This window comes from Dasypus novemcinctus, chromosome 13 (assembly GCF_030445035.2).
Source record: "Dasypus novemcinctus isolate mDasNov1 chromosome 13, mDasNov1.1.hap2, whole genome shotgun sequence".
In the NCBI taxonomy this organism is placed as follows: domain Eukaryota; kingdom Metazoa; phylum Chordata; class Mammalia; order Cingulata; family Dasypodidae; genus Dasypus; species Dasypus novemcinctus.
Window position 1 is genome coordinate 61,837,000 of NC_080685.1, and position 12,488 is coordinate 61,849,487.

General features: G+C 39.5%; 1 protein-coding gene across 1 annotated transcript in view; it reads left to right on the plus strand.

Moving 5' to 3' along the window:
* Positions 1-12,488, plus strand: part of CACNA1E (calcium voltage-gated channel subunit alpha1 E) — a 439,591-nt gene that overhangs the window by 31,985 nt on the left and 395,118 nt on the right. The gene's annotated exons all lie outside the window — the stretch shown is intronic.

The window sequence follows — 12,488 nt, forward strand, 5'->3', positions numbered from 1 at the left end:
ACATATCCCTACTCCCCCCAGATACCCAGATCCATCCATCTTAACATTTTGCCACCTTTACCATATCATTCTCTCTCTCTCTCTGTCTCTTTCTTTCTTTCTTTCTCTCTCTCTCTCATTTATCTTTCTCCCAATCCGTTTTTTGAACACTTGAGTGTAGGTTGTATACATCATGCTCCTTGAACACTTAATACTGCCATTTGCATTTCCTAAGAACAAGGATATTCACTTAGATAACCACCTTAAGTGCAATTATCAAGTTCAAGAAATTTAACATTGATATACAGCTTACATCTATATTCCATTTTTTTTTCACGTCTCAGTAATGCCCTTTTGGGAAGTGGACTTGGCCCAGTGGATAGGGCATCCATCTACCACATGGAAGGTCTGCGGTTCAAACCCCGGGCCTCCTTGACCTGTGCAGAGCTGACCTTGGTAAGTTCAATTAACTGGAGAGTAGTTCAGCAATTCTGCTGAAGCTCAGGGCCCAGCTGGCACATGGATAGTCCAGAGATTCAAGTCTCTTGGGCATACACCAATCCCCGCACCAACCACAGGTTCAGTAAAAGCGACAGAGGAGGCATATATAGAGAGGTCACATCTAAGTCAACTCCATCACATTCAGGAGCACAAATTACGATGTAGGGACCACTGGCAAGGCACTGAATTCCAGAGCCATCTGCCATGACCATAGTACCTGGGTGTCTCCATAGCCATCAGGAGCACCACTATTTACTTTGGCTATCTCTGACAGTCTGCCGATATGCATAAGCATAATCCCTCTGATGACCTCCCGACTCATTTTGAAGTTTCTTAACCATATAAACTCATTTGTCTTTACCGTTTCCCTCTTTTATTCAAGGTCTTTTTCTAGTTGCATACCAGCCAGTGCTTGGTAGTAATCCCTCAGCACCGGTAACTCATCCCCTGGAGTCATGTCCCACACTGGGGGAAAGGTAATGCATTTACTTGCTGAGTTTGGCTTAGAAAGTGGCCACATTTGAGCAACATGGAGGCTCTCAGGAGGTAACTTTGAGGCACTCTGCAGCTCTAGGCCAAGTTGAAATTTCAAGCACACAGGCTCATAAGCATAGTCGTCAGTATCAAGGGCCCATCATTGAACCATCCTTCTTCACTGGTCTTTGCCCTTGCAATTGGGGGATTGTTGCTGTTCCATTGGGGAATGTGACAGAGCTTCCCAGGATGGGAACTTAGCACTTCCTCAGTTGTCATGTGAAACTTTGCCCATTATGTCAATGCCCAACGAACATCCAAACATCTATATACCCTATATTCATGCATCCCCCATCAATGCCACCCCACACCAGGGCTCCTCCCTTGCCATAGTTGAACCCCTCTGTGATCCAAAACTTCTTAAAAAATGAAGCTTAATATATTGCCAAATTCAATTAATAAGAAAATGAAATAGTAACGATAGGGTTAAGGATTAGAAATAAAATACATAATAATTTAGAAAAACTAAAAGTAAAAAGTAAATTGGGGTATTAAAAAATGAAAAATATCATAAAATTTTTTTGACATTTTGCCTTTCATCACTGTTGTGTTGCCTGTATGCACAGTGGCAAGATAGTCTCTTCCATTTCTTCCTCAGGGTCTTACATCATTTTTTTTTTTTTATGTCTTCAAAAAAGTCTTAGGTCACAGTAAAGCCACATTCAGAATATAGGGGACTCCCATATACCCAACATCAAACCCTTTTCCCCCTGCCCCAGCAATGATTTTTTTACATGTGGATGTTACATTTGCTACAACTGATGTACAAATATTGAAATATAGCTACTAACCATGGTTACATTATGGTTTACATTTTAGACTGTACATTTTTATACATTTTTGGGGAGATTTAACAAAGCTTGTATCCATCATTGCACAATCATGCAGAACACTTCCATTGCCCCCCAGGTACCCCCTCTTCCATCTGTTCTACTCCTCTCTCCCCTGCCCCTAGGGGCCAACAGTGACAACCAAGCTTCACTGCTTGAAGGACAAGATTCAGAGATACTTGCAGCAATGCTGCGGGCTTGACACATTAGTCTGACCTCCCCCACTGGGAGCCACCCATGCTCTCAAGAGACACCCTCCCCTCTGAAAACATCAGACCTCCCCTGGATGGGGGTACAACACCTTCCCACTCATTGTATGGGTCTCCACCCATTGATATAATACACTATGACGAGATGAGCACTCACTCCCTAGATGCCTGACCCAGGTGCACCCTGTGCCAGATGCCCCCCATCAAACTCTTTAGAAAATATAATAAGGATGGGTTACTGGTTTAAAGAGTTTTCTCAACATTATAGTTTCAACCATGTACCTGACAATTTCCCATGTTCACCTGGTTCCCCTCCAACCCTCCCCCCAATTCCATGGACCATCTGACCCATCCTCCCAACCCTAGCTCCCCTCAAGCCTTGCAAAGCCCAACCCAATAGTATCCCTATACTCCCATCTTATCCCTTCACTGCACAACTACTTACCTCCACTTTATCATAGATTTTGCCCATGTGGGTGTTGGCTCACAAACTTGCTCTCCTTCCACCCCACATTTCCTGTAAGCCTATCTTCCAGTCTCTAGCTCTCTGAGACAGCTTGGTTTACTTATTTCATATCAGAGAGGTCATGTAGTATTTGTCTTTCAATGCCTGGCTTGCTTCACTCAACATAAGGTCCTCAAGATTCATCCATGTTATCCCATGTGTTAGTACTGTATTCCTTCTTACAGCTGAGTAGTATTCCATTGTATGTATATACCACATTTTGTTTATCCATTCATCAGCTGATGGGCATTTGGGTTGATTGCAACTCTTGGCAATAGTGAATAATGCCACTATGAACACTGGTGTGCATATATTGATTCATGACCTTGTTTTCAATTCTTCTGGGTATATACCCAGCAGTGGAATTGCTGGGTCATATGGCTAATCTATAGCTAGTTTCTCGAGGAACCACCAAACTATCGTCCACAATGGCTGGATCCTTCTACATTCCCACCAGCAGTGGATAAGGGTTCCCATTCCTCCACATCCTCTCCAATACTTGTATTTTTTTAATAACCACCAGTCTGATGGGTATAAGATGGTATCTCATTGTAGTTTTGATTTGCATTTCCCTAATATCTAGTGATGTTGGGCATCTTTTCATTAGCTTTTTAGCCATTTCTATTTCTTCTTTGGAAAAACACCTGTTCAAATCTCTTGCCCCCCTTTTTTTTAAAATTAGAATCCCTACTTTGAGCTTGATTTATTTATTTTTTAAAAAAATTTTAAATTAAAATTAATAGATCATAAGGAATATTACATTAAAAAACTTAAAAAGAACAGGAAATATAAGAGGTTCCCAAATAACCACTCCCCACCACATCATTTTTGTAAATTATATATTTTTGAAGATATATACATCACAGAAAAAAAGTTACACTAAAAAATATAAGAGGTTCCTGTATACCCCTCGTCACCCCCCCACCCCACTCCTCCCACACCAACAACCTCCCTGATCATTGTGGCACAGTCATCGCACTTGGTGAACACGTTTTTGGGGCACTGCTGCACTACACAGATAATAGTTTACCCTGCAGTTTGCACTCTCCCCTAGTACATTCAGTGGGTTATGGCAGGATATATAAAATCCAGCATCTGACCCTGCACTATCATTAAGGACAACTCAAAATCCTAAAAATGCCCCCACATCACATCTCTTCTACCCTCTCTCTGCTCTCAGCAAGTACTGTGGCCACTTTCTTCACCTCGATGCTAAAATTTCTTCTATTACTCATCACAGTTTTATAGTAGACTATTAGTAAGTCCACTCTAGTCCATATTTTATTTCTCCATTCTGTGGACCCTGGGATGGTGATGTCCCCTCCACCTCTAGATCAAGAGGGGACTAGATTCCACATGGATGATGGATGCAATTCCTCTGCTTACAGTTATAGGCACTCTTGATTCCCTGGTGTGGTCTTTTGCCCATTTTAAAAAATGGGTTGTCTTTTTATTTTTGAGATATAGGATTTCTTTATATATGCTGGATATTAGGCTTCTATCAGATATATGGTTACCAAATATTTTCTCCCATTGGCTAGGCTGTCTTTTCACTTTCTTGATAAACTCCTTTGAGGTGCAAGAGGTTGTAATTTTGAGGAGGTCCCATTTATCTCTTTTTCCTTTTGCTGCTCGTGCTTTGGGTGTTAATTTCATGAAGCTGTTTCCTATTACACGATCCTGTAGCTGCTTCCCTACATTGTCTTTCAAGGTCTTCACGGTTTTTGCTTATATTTAAATCTTCGATACATCTTGAGTTGACTTTTGTGTAAGGTGTGAAATGGTATTCCTCTCCTATTCTTTTGCATATGGATATCCAGCTCTCCAAGCAGCATTTGTTGAGGAGGCTATTCTTTCCCAGTCAGGTTGGTGGCCTTGTCGAATATCAGATGATTGCATATGCAAGGGTCTATATCAGAACTCTCAATTAGGTTCTATTAGTATGTCTAGCCTTGTGCCAATATCATGCCATTTTGATCACTATAGCTTTGTAGTATGTTTTAAAGTCAGGTAGTATGATTCCTCTGATTTCATTTTTTTTTTCAATATGTCTTTGGCTATTTGGGGCCTCTTTCCCTTCCAAATAAATTTCATAGTTAGTTTTTCCAGTTCATTAAAAAGTGCTATTTACTTTTATTGGGATTGCATTAAATCTGTAGATCAGTTTGGGTAGGATAGACATCTCAATGATATTTAGTCTTCCTATCTATGAACAGGGAATATTCTTCCATTTATTTAAGTCTTCTTTGATTTCCTTTAACAGTATTATATAGGTTTTTGTGTCTTTTACATCTTTAAATTTATTCCTAGGTATTTGATTTTTAAATTTACTATTGTAAATGGTATTTTTTATTGATTTCCTCCTCAGATTGCTATTATTGGTGTACAGAAATGCTACTAATTTTTGCACATTTATCTTATAACCTGTGACTTTACTGAACCCATTTATAAGTTCTAGAAGCTTTGTTGTAGATTTCTCAGGGCTTTCTATTTATAGGATTGTGTTGTCTACAAATAGTGAAATTTTAACTTTTTCCTTTCCAATTTGGATGCCTTTTTATCTGTTTCTTCCTCAGTGCTTGAGCAAGTACTTCTAACACAATGTTAAATAGGAGGGATAACAGTGGGTATCCTTGTCTTGTTCCTGATCTTAAAGGGAAAGATTTTAGGATTACACCATTGTAAATAATGTTAGCTGTGGGTTTTTCATATATACTCTTTATGATGTTCAGAAAGTTTCCTTCTATTCCTATCTTTTGCAGTGTTTTTATCAGGAAAGGGTGCTGTATTTTGTTGAATGCTTTCTCTGCATCTATAGATATGATCATGTGATTTTTTTCTTTGATTTGTTCATGTGGTGTATTACATTGATTGATTTTCTTATGTCGAACCATCCTTGCATACTAGGGATGAAACCCACTTGGTCATGGTGTATAATTCATTTGATGTGTTGTTGAATATGATTAGCAAGTATTTTGTTGAGGATTTTAGCGTTTAGGTTCATTAGAGAGATTGATCTGTAATTTTCCTTTCTTATGGTGTCTGTTTGGCTTTGGTGTTAGGGTAATTTTGATATCATAGAATGAGTTAGGCAATGTTCCTTCTTTTTCAATTTTTTGAAAGAATTCAAGCAAGATTGGTGTTAGTTCTTTCTGGAATGTTTGGTAGAATTCACCTGTGAAGCCATTTGACCCAGGGCTCTTCTTAGTTGGGATTCTTTACATGTGACTGGTTTGTTGAGATCATCCATTTCTTCTTTCATCAATGTAGGCTGCTTATGTATTTCTAGGAATTTGTCCATTTCCTTTAGATTGTCCTTCTTGTTGGATATAGTTTTTCAAAGTATCCTCTTATGATATTCTTTATTTCTGTGGTGTCATTGGTGATATCCCCTTTTTCATTTCTTATTTTGTGTATTTGCATCTTCTCTTTTTTTTTTCTTTGTTACTCTAGCTAAGGGTTTGTCAATTTTATTGATCTTCTCAAAGAACCAGCTCTTTGTTCTGTTTATTTTTTCTAGTGCTTTCTTATTTTTTATTTCATTTAGTTCTGCTCTGATCTTCTTCCTTTGGGGTTACTTTGTTGTTTTTATACTAATTCCTTCAAGTGTGCTGTTAGGTCTTCGATTTTAGCCCTTTCTTCTTCTTTTTTTCTTAAAGATTTATTTTTTTTTCCCCCTGCCCCTTGTTTGCTCTCTGTGTCCATTCACTGTGTGTTCTTCTGTGTCTGCTTGTATTCTCATTAGGCAGCTCCAGGAACTGATCCTGGGAGCTTCTGGAGTAGGAGAGGCACAATTACTCTTTTGGGACACTTCAACTCCCTGTTCTGCTACATCTTCTTATTTTCTCTCCTCTGTGTCTCTTGTTGTGTTGTCTTGCTGCACCAGCTCTCCATGTTGGCTGGCACTCCTGACTGGGGTGGCTTTCCTATGCTGGGTAGCATTCCCACGCAGGGCAGCACTCCTGCATGGAGCGACATTGCCATGTGGGCTGGTGCTCTGCTTGGGAGAGCTTGCCACATGAGCCAGCTTGCCCTCACCAGGAGGCCCTGGGCATTGAACCCTGGACCTCCTATATGGTAGATGGGAACCCAATTGGTTGAGCCACATCCGTTTCCCTCTTCCTTATTTTCTGATATATGAATTTATGGCTATGAATTTCCCTCTCAGTACAGTTTTTGCTGCATCCCATATGTTTTGATACATTGTGTTGTCATTTTCATCGGTTTCATGGTAGTTACTAATTTCTTTTGAGATTTGCTCCTTGACCCACTGTTTGTCTAAGAGTGTGTTGCTTAACTTCCATATCTTTGTGTCTAATCTGCTTCTTTGGCCCTTGCAGATTTCCAGCTTCATTTCACTGTGGTCAGAGAAATTATTTTGTATGATTTCAATTTTTCTGAATTCATTGAGATTTTCTCTGTGGCCTAGCATGTGGTCTGTCTTGGAGAATGATCCATGTGTGCTTGAGAAGAATGTATATCCTGCTGTATTTGGGTGTAATGTTCTATATATGAGTATTAGGTCCAGATCCTCTAATATATAATTCAAAGTCTTTGTTTCTTTATTGATTCTCTTTGAGATGGTATGTCTAATGGTGATAATGGTATATTAAAGTTCCCCACTATAATTGTAGAGGCATCTGTTCCTCCACTTAGTTTGTCCAGTGTTTGCCTCATGTATTTCTAGGGCCCTGGTTAGTTGCATAAATGTTTATGATTGTTCTTTCTTCTTGAAAATTACCCCTTTTACTACTATGTGGTGTCCATCTTTGTCTCTCACAATAATTTTGCATTTAAAGTCTATTTTGTGCTATATTAGGATAGCTACTCCTGCCCTTTTTTGGTTATTGTTTGCTTGTAAGATTGCTTTTAGCCGTTCACTTTCAACCACCTTGAATCCCTGGGTCTAAGGTGGCTTTCTTGTAGACAGTATATAGATGGGTCATATTTCCTTATGCATTCTGCCAATCTGTGTCTCTTGACTGGTGAGTTTAATCCATTAACAATTCAGTGTTATTACTCTCAAGAAATTACTTACATTTGCCATATTTTCTTTGAATTTGTGTGTGTCATATGTTGTTTTTATTTCTCTTTTTGTCTTTTTAGTTGTTCTTACACTCTCCTCCAACTCTGTCTCTCCTGTTTTTCTCCTTCAACCTGTAGACCTCCCTTTAGTAATTCTTGAAGGGCAGGTTTCTTATTGGCATACTTTCTCAGTTTCTGTTTATCTGTGAATATTTTGAACTCTCCATCATTTTTGAATGCCAGCTTTGCTGGATAGAGTATTCTTGGTTTGGAAATTTTTTTCTTTTTGTACCTTGACTATGTCATACCATGGCCTTCTTGCCTCCATTGTTTCAGATGAGATATCAGCACTTAATCTTATTGAGTTTCCCTTGTATGTGATGATTTTCTTTTCTCTTGTGGCCTTCAGTATTTTCTCTTTGTCTTGAGCATTGGATAATTTGACAAGTATATGTCTTGGAGTAGGCCTGTTGGGATTTAAACTATTTGGGGTGCGCTGTGTTTCCTGGACATGTACATCCATCTCCCTCAATAGGTTTGGGAAGTTTTCAGCCATGATTTCCTCCAACATCCACTCTGTTCCCTTTCCCTTCTCTTCTCCTTCTGGGAGGCCTTTCATGCATATGTTTATGAGTTTTGTATTGTCATTCAAATCCCTAAATCCCTGCTGGATTTTTTTTGCATCTTTTAATCTATCAATTCTACTGTCTCTTTAATTTCAGATGTATTGTCTTCCATATCACTAATTCTTTCTTCTGCCTGTTCAAATCTGTTATTTGCTGAGAGTGTATTTTTGATTTCTTTGGTTGTGCCATTCATCACCATGATATCCATTATCTTCTTGTTTATGTTTACAATTTCATCAGTATACTCTCCAAGTGTTTTCTTAATATTATTAATCTCTTCCTTCACTTCATAAGTTGGTCCATGATATTTGTTTGGAAAGCTTTGATTAGTTGTTTGATGTTCTGTTCCTCTTCCTGGCTTTTAGTTTGGTCATTGGACAGGTCCATGTCTTCCTGATTATTGGTATGGTTTGTAATTTTTTGTTGCTGTCAGGTCATCATTTTATCTTGAACGATTTGTTCAGTTGATTAGCTTCTTCCTCTAGTCTTGGGTTTTATTTAGTTGCTGTTTTTTTGTGTGTGTGTGTTAAGTTTTCTCTTTGACACTTTGTTCTTCTCATTCTATTTCCTTGTTGTCTAAGTTCTCTTGAAGGAAAATTATTAGAGCCAGGGAAAGCAAAAGATGTAAGGGAAGAAAAAGTATATTTGTAATATTGATAGTAAAAGTTAGCCAAAGAACCATATCAGACCTAGGAGAATGAATATTTAACTAATGTAAGCTGTGTAGAGTTATAGGAATAAAAAAGTGGAGTACCTACATTGCAATGGAAACTGAATGTGGAGAAGAATATAGTTTGAATTAAAAGGCCAATGTGATGAGGAGAAAGGGAAAGAGAAAAGAAAGGACAAAAATAGAAAGAGTTAATAAAAGATAGAAAACAGAAGTATTAGAAATAAAAAGCCAGAAAAAGTGCAGGCTAAACAAAGAGAGGTGGAATGTAACAGCAAAAACAGAGGGAAGAAGACAGAAAGATGTAGGAAGGAAAAGAGATAGCATTGGTAGCCAAAATTAATATAAACAAAAAAGAGGAAATTGAGAAAGAGGAAACACCGCAAACAAGAAACAAGCTGGCAGCACCTAATTAAAAAAAAAAAAAGGATGGGAGGGGTGGCTAAAGAGGGAGGAAATAAAGAAAACAAGAAAACAGACAAGCCCACAAGGAAGGAGTCAACCCAACACTAAGAATAAACAGACTTCTCTCTTAAGCCACCACCGAGTTTGTCAGGGTGCTGGTGTTTATCAATAAATTACTCTGCAGCTTTCTCTCTGCAGATTTTGAAGTAAGTTTTAGTGAGTAAATTGAGTTAAATTATATAATAAAAGAAATTCCCACTCCTTGTTTAAGGAAAAATAAGAGACCCAAGGGAAGCTAATACAGGGATAATGTCTATGTTTTCCCTGTCGTAAAGTATCAGCAGATGTTTAATATCCTAGTGGGTCACTACTCTAATAGGAGCCAGGAATCAAACTAGAGACCTTGTATATTCAAGGCTGAAACTCCTCCACTGAGCTAAACTTTTTCTTGTTGCATTTATTAGCTCTTCAGGAAAAGTCCTTTCCCAGGGGCAGGATTGACTCTGCAATTGGATAAACTGCTGATTAGGAATCTGTCCTCCCCCGCCCCTTCTTTTTTTTTCTGACTACTTTCTCTCCCAGGGCAGCAGGAAGCAATATCCTCTGTGAGAGTTCCCTTTTGAAATTCAAATGGGACCCTGGTGACTTAACTCACCACAGAAAAAAATGACTCTCAGTCTCTTTGAGAGAAAGCACACACACCTTGCTGGGAACCCTAAATATGCTCTTGGAAGCTTATTAAGCACTTCTTACTCTCTGCCTCCCTTAGCTGAGTTGCACAGGACTAGTTAATTGCCTGACTCCACCTTCTCCCAGACCAATTTTCCCTATCCTGGGAAGGTTAGGTAAATCAGGCTGCGTCAGCAGATTTGCCCCTACCCTCTTCCTGGTTTCTCCTTAAGCCAGCTGGTATGCTCCTCAAAGCTCAAAAAAGGGGTCCATATAATTGAACCTGCACTTGGGTCATCCCTCTCCACCCTTCACTAGAACCCTCCCACTCTCAGAATTAATCTCCTCCAGCTGTATGACTGGTGAGAGTCGGGGATTGCTGCTGCTTCCTGCCCTGAGGAAGGGGCTTAGCCATCCCACAGCTCCCACCTGAAGAGCCAGAAACTCACAGTTTTACCTTGAGCAATCACTCTTTTTGTCGTGCTCTCTCCAGACTGAAGCCTCCTGCTTTGTGGGTTCCCAAAGAAGCTCACTCAGGCAAGATTTTGCCCCCACTCAGCCCTTTTTTTGTAGGAGAGATGATGTGTGTGCACGTAATCCAACATCATCTTGCCCCTCCTCCCTGAGCACTTTAAATATATCATCCCATGGGCTTCTTGCCTCCATGGTCTCCAATGAGAAATAAGCACCTAATCTTATTGAGGCTTCCTTGGACATGACACACTGCTTCTTTCTTGTGACTTTCAGAATTCTATCTTTGGCATCCAAGAGTTCAATTATGATATGATACAGTGTGGCTTTATTTGGATTTTTCTTGTTTGGGATTCATTGTATGTCTTGGATATGTATTTTAAAGACTTTTTGAAATTTGGTAAGTTTTCAACCATTATTTTTTTGGATACTCTCTCCTTCAGCCATCATTTCTTTGAATATTCCCTTTTTATTCTCCTTCTGGGGCTTCCACAATGCATATATTGGTATGCTTGATGGTGTCTCACAGGTTGCTCAGGCTCTGTTCACTTTGCTTCATTTTTTCTTCTTTCTGCTCCTCAGACTGAATGATTTCAATTGTCTTATCTTCCAGTTCACCGATTATATGTTCTGTCAGCTCCAATGTGCTATGGAACCCCTCTAGGGGACTTTAAATTTCTATTACTGTGGCCTTCAGCTCTGTTTTGTTATTTTTCATAATTTCCATCTCTCTGTTGATATTCTTTTTGTGTTCACTATCATTTCCCTGATTTCCTTTAGTTCCTTGTCCATATTTTCCTTAACTCTTTGAGCAGATTTAGGTCCACATATATTTTTAAGGCTCTCTCTCTCTATATATATTTTTTAAGATTTATTTATCTCCCCACTCATTTTGTGCTTGCTTTCTGCTCTCTATGTCTATTCATTGTGTGCTTGTCTTTTTTTTTTTTGTAGGAGGGACTGGGAACTGAATCTGGGACCTCCCATGTGGGGAGGTAGGCACCTAATAGTTTGAGCCACCTCTGCTCCTTGCTTGTTGTGTCTCTCATTGTGTTTCCTCATTGCATTTTCTCATTGCATCATCTTCTTATGCCAGCTTGCCATGCCAGCCCATTGTGTCAGCTTGCTGTCTTGTTTATCTTCTTTAGGAGGCACCAGGAGCTGAACCCAGGTCCTCCCATGTGGTAGGGGGACGCCCAACTGCTTGAGCCACATTCACTTCCCTAGGACCTTATTTCAAAATTATTAGGTATGTTCCAGATCTGGTTTTCCTTACAGATGGTTTCTAATGAGCTATTCTCCTTTGCCTAGGCCATTTCTTCCTATTTCTTTGTATATTTTGTAACTTTTTGTTGAAACCTGGACATTTTAATATTTTAATGTTATCATTAGAATTTAGACTCTGAGGCTTCTGTTTCTTAATAAGCTTGTATCCAGCCAGTATTATGACAGATGTTTCCTTGACTGCTAGGGCCTAACAAAACAAAAACAAAAATAAAAAGAAAAGAAAAAGAAAAAGCACAAAAAAACCATCTTTCCCAGTTTTTGAAGATTGACCTGTGTAAATGCTCCTTTTCAGGGCTTATGCATATGATGAGTTTAGGGACTAGCTCCAAGTGAAAGCATAGGGGCCTTCCTGGTCTTTTCTGTGTGGGTCCATACGTCTTATCTTGGGTATGCTTGTGTGGCCCTAAGAGTTCCCCTGTTTATGGTTCCAAATATACCCCTCTTTCCTAGGAAACAATTTCTTCATGGTTCCAGGTACTGCATTTCGTGTCCTACAGCCAGCAATCCCTTACCCCAAGCAGTATGACTTGACTGCTCTCCCACAGCGTTCTGTAGAGAGCTTTATGAGCTGCCTTGTATATGCAGGGCAAGGTTTTAGATGACAGGTCCCTTAGGCCACCACTAGAAAGATTAGGTCAGGCATCCATGCTCCCAGTATGTGCTTAAGGGTTGCTCTGGTCCTTCTGGAATCAGGACCAGGGATCTACACTAGCAGTATGGGCTGTCTCTGTGCCAAGCTGGTAAGAGGCAGGGGAGAGACCAGTCAGAGCACCATGA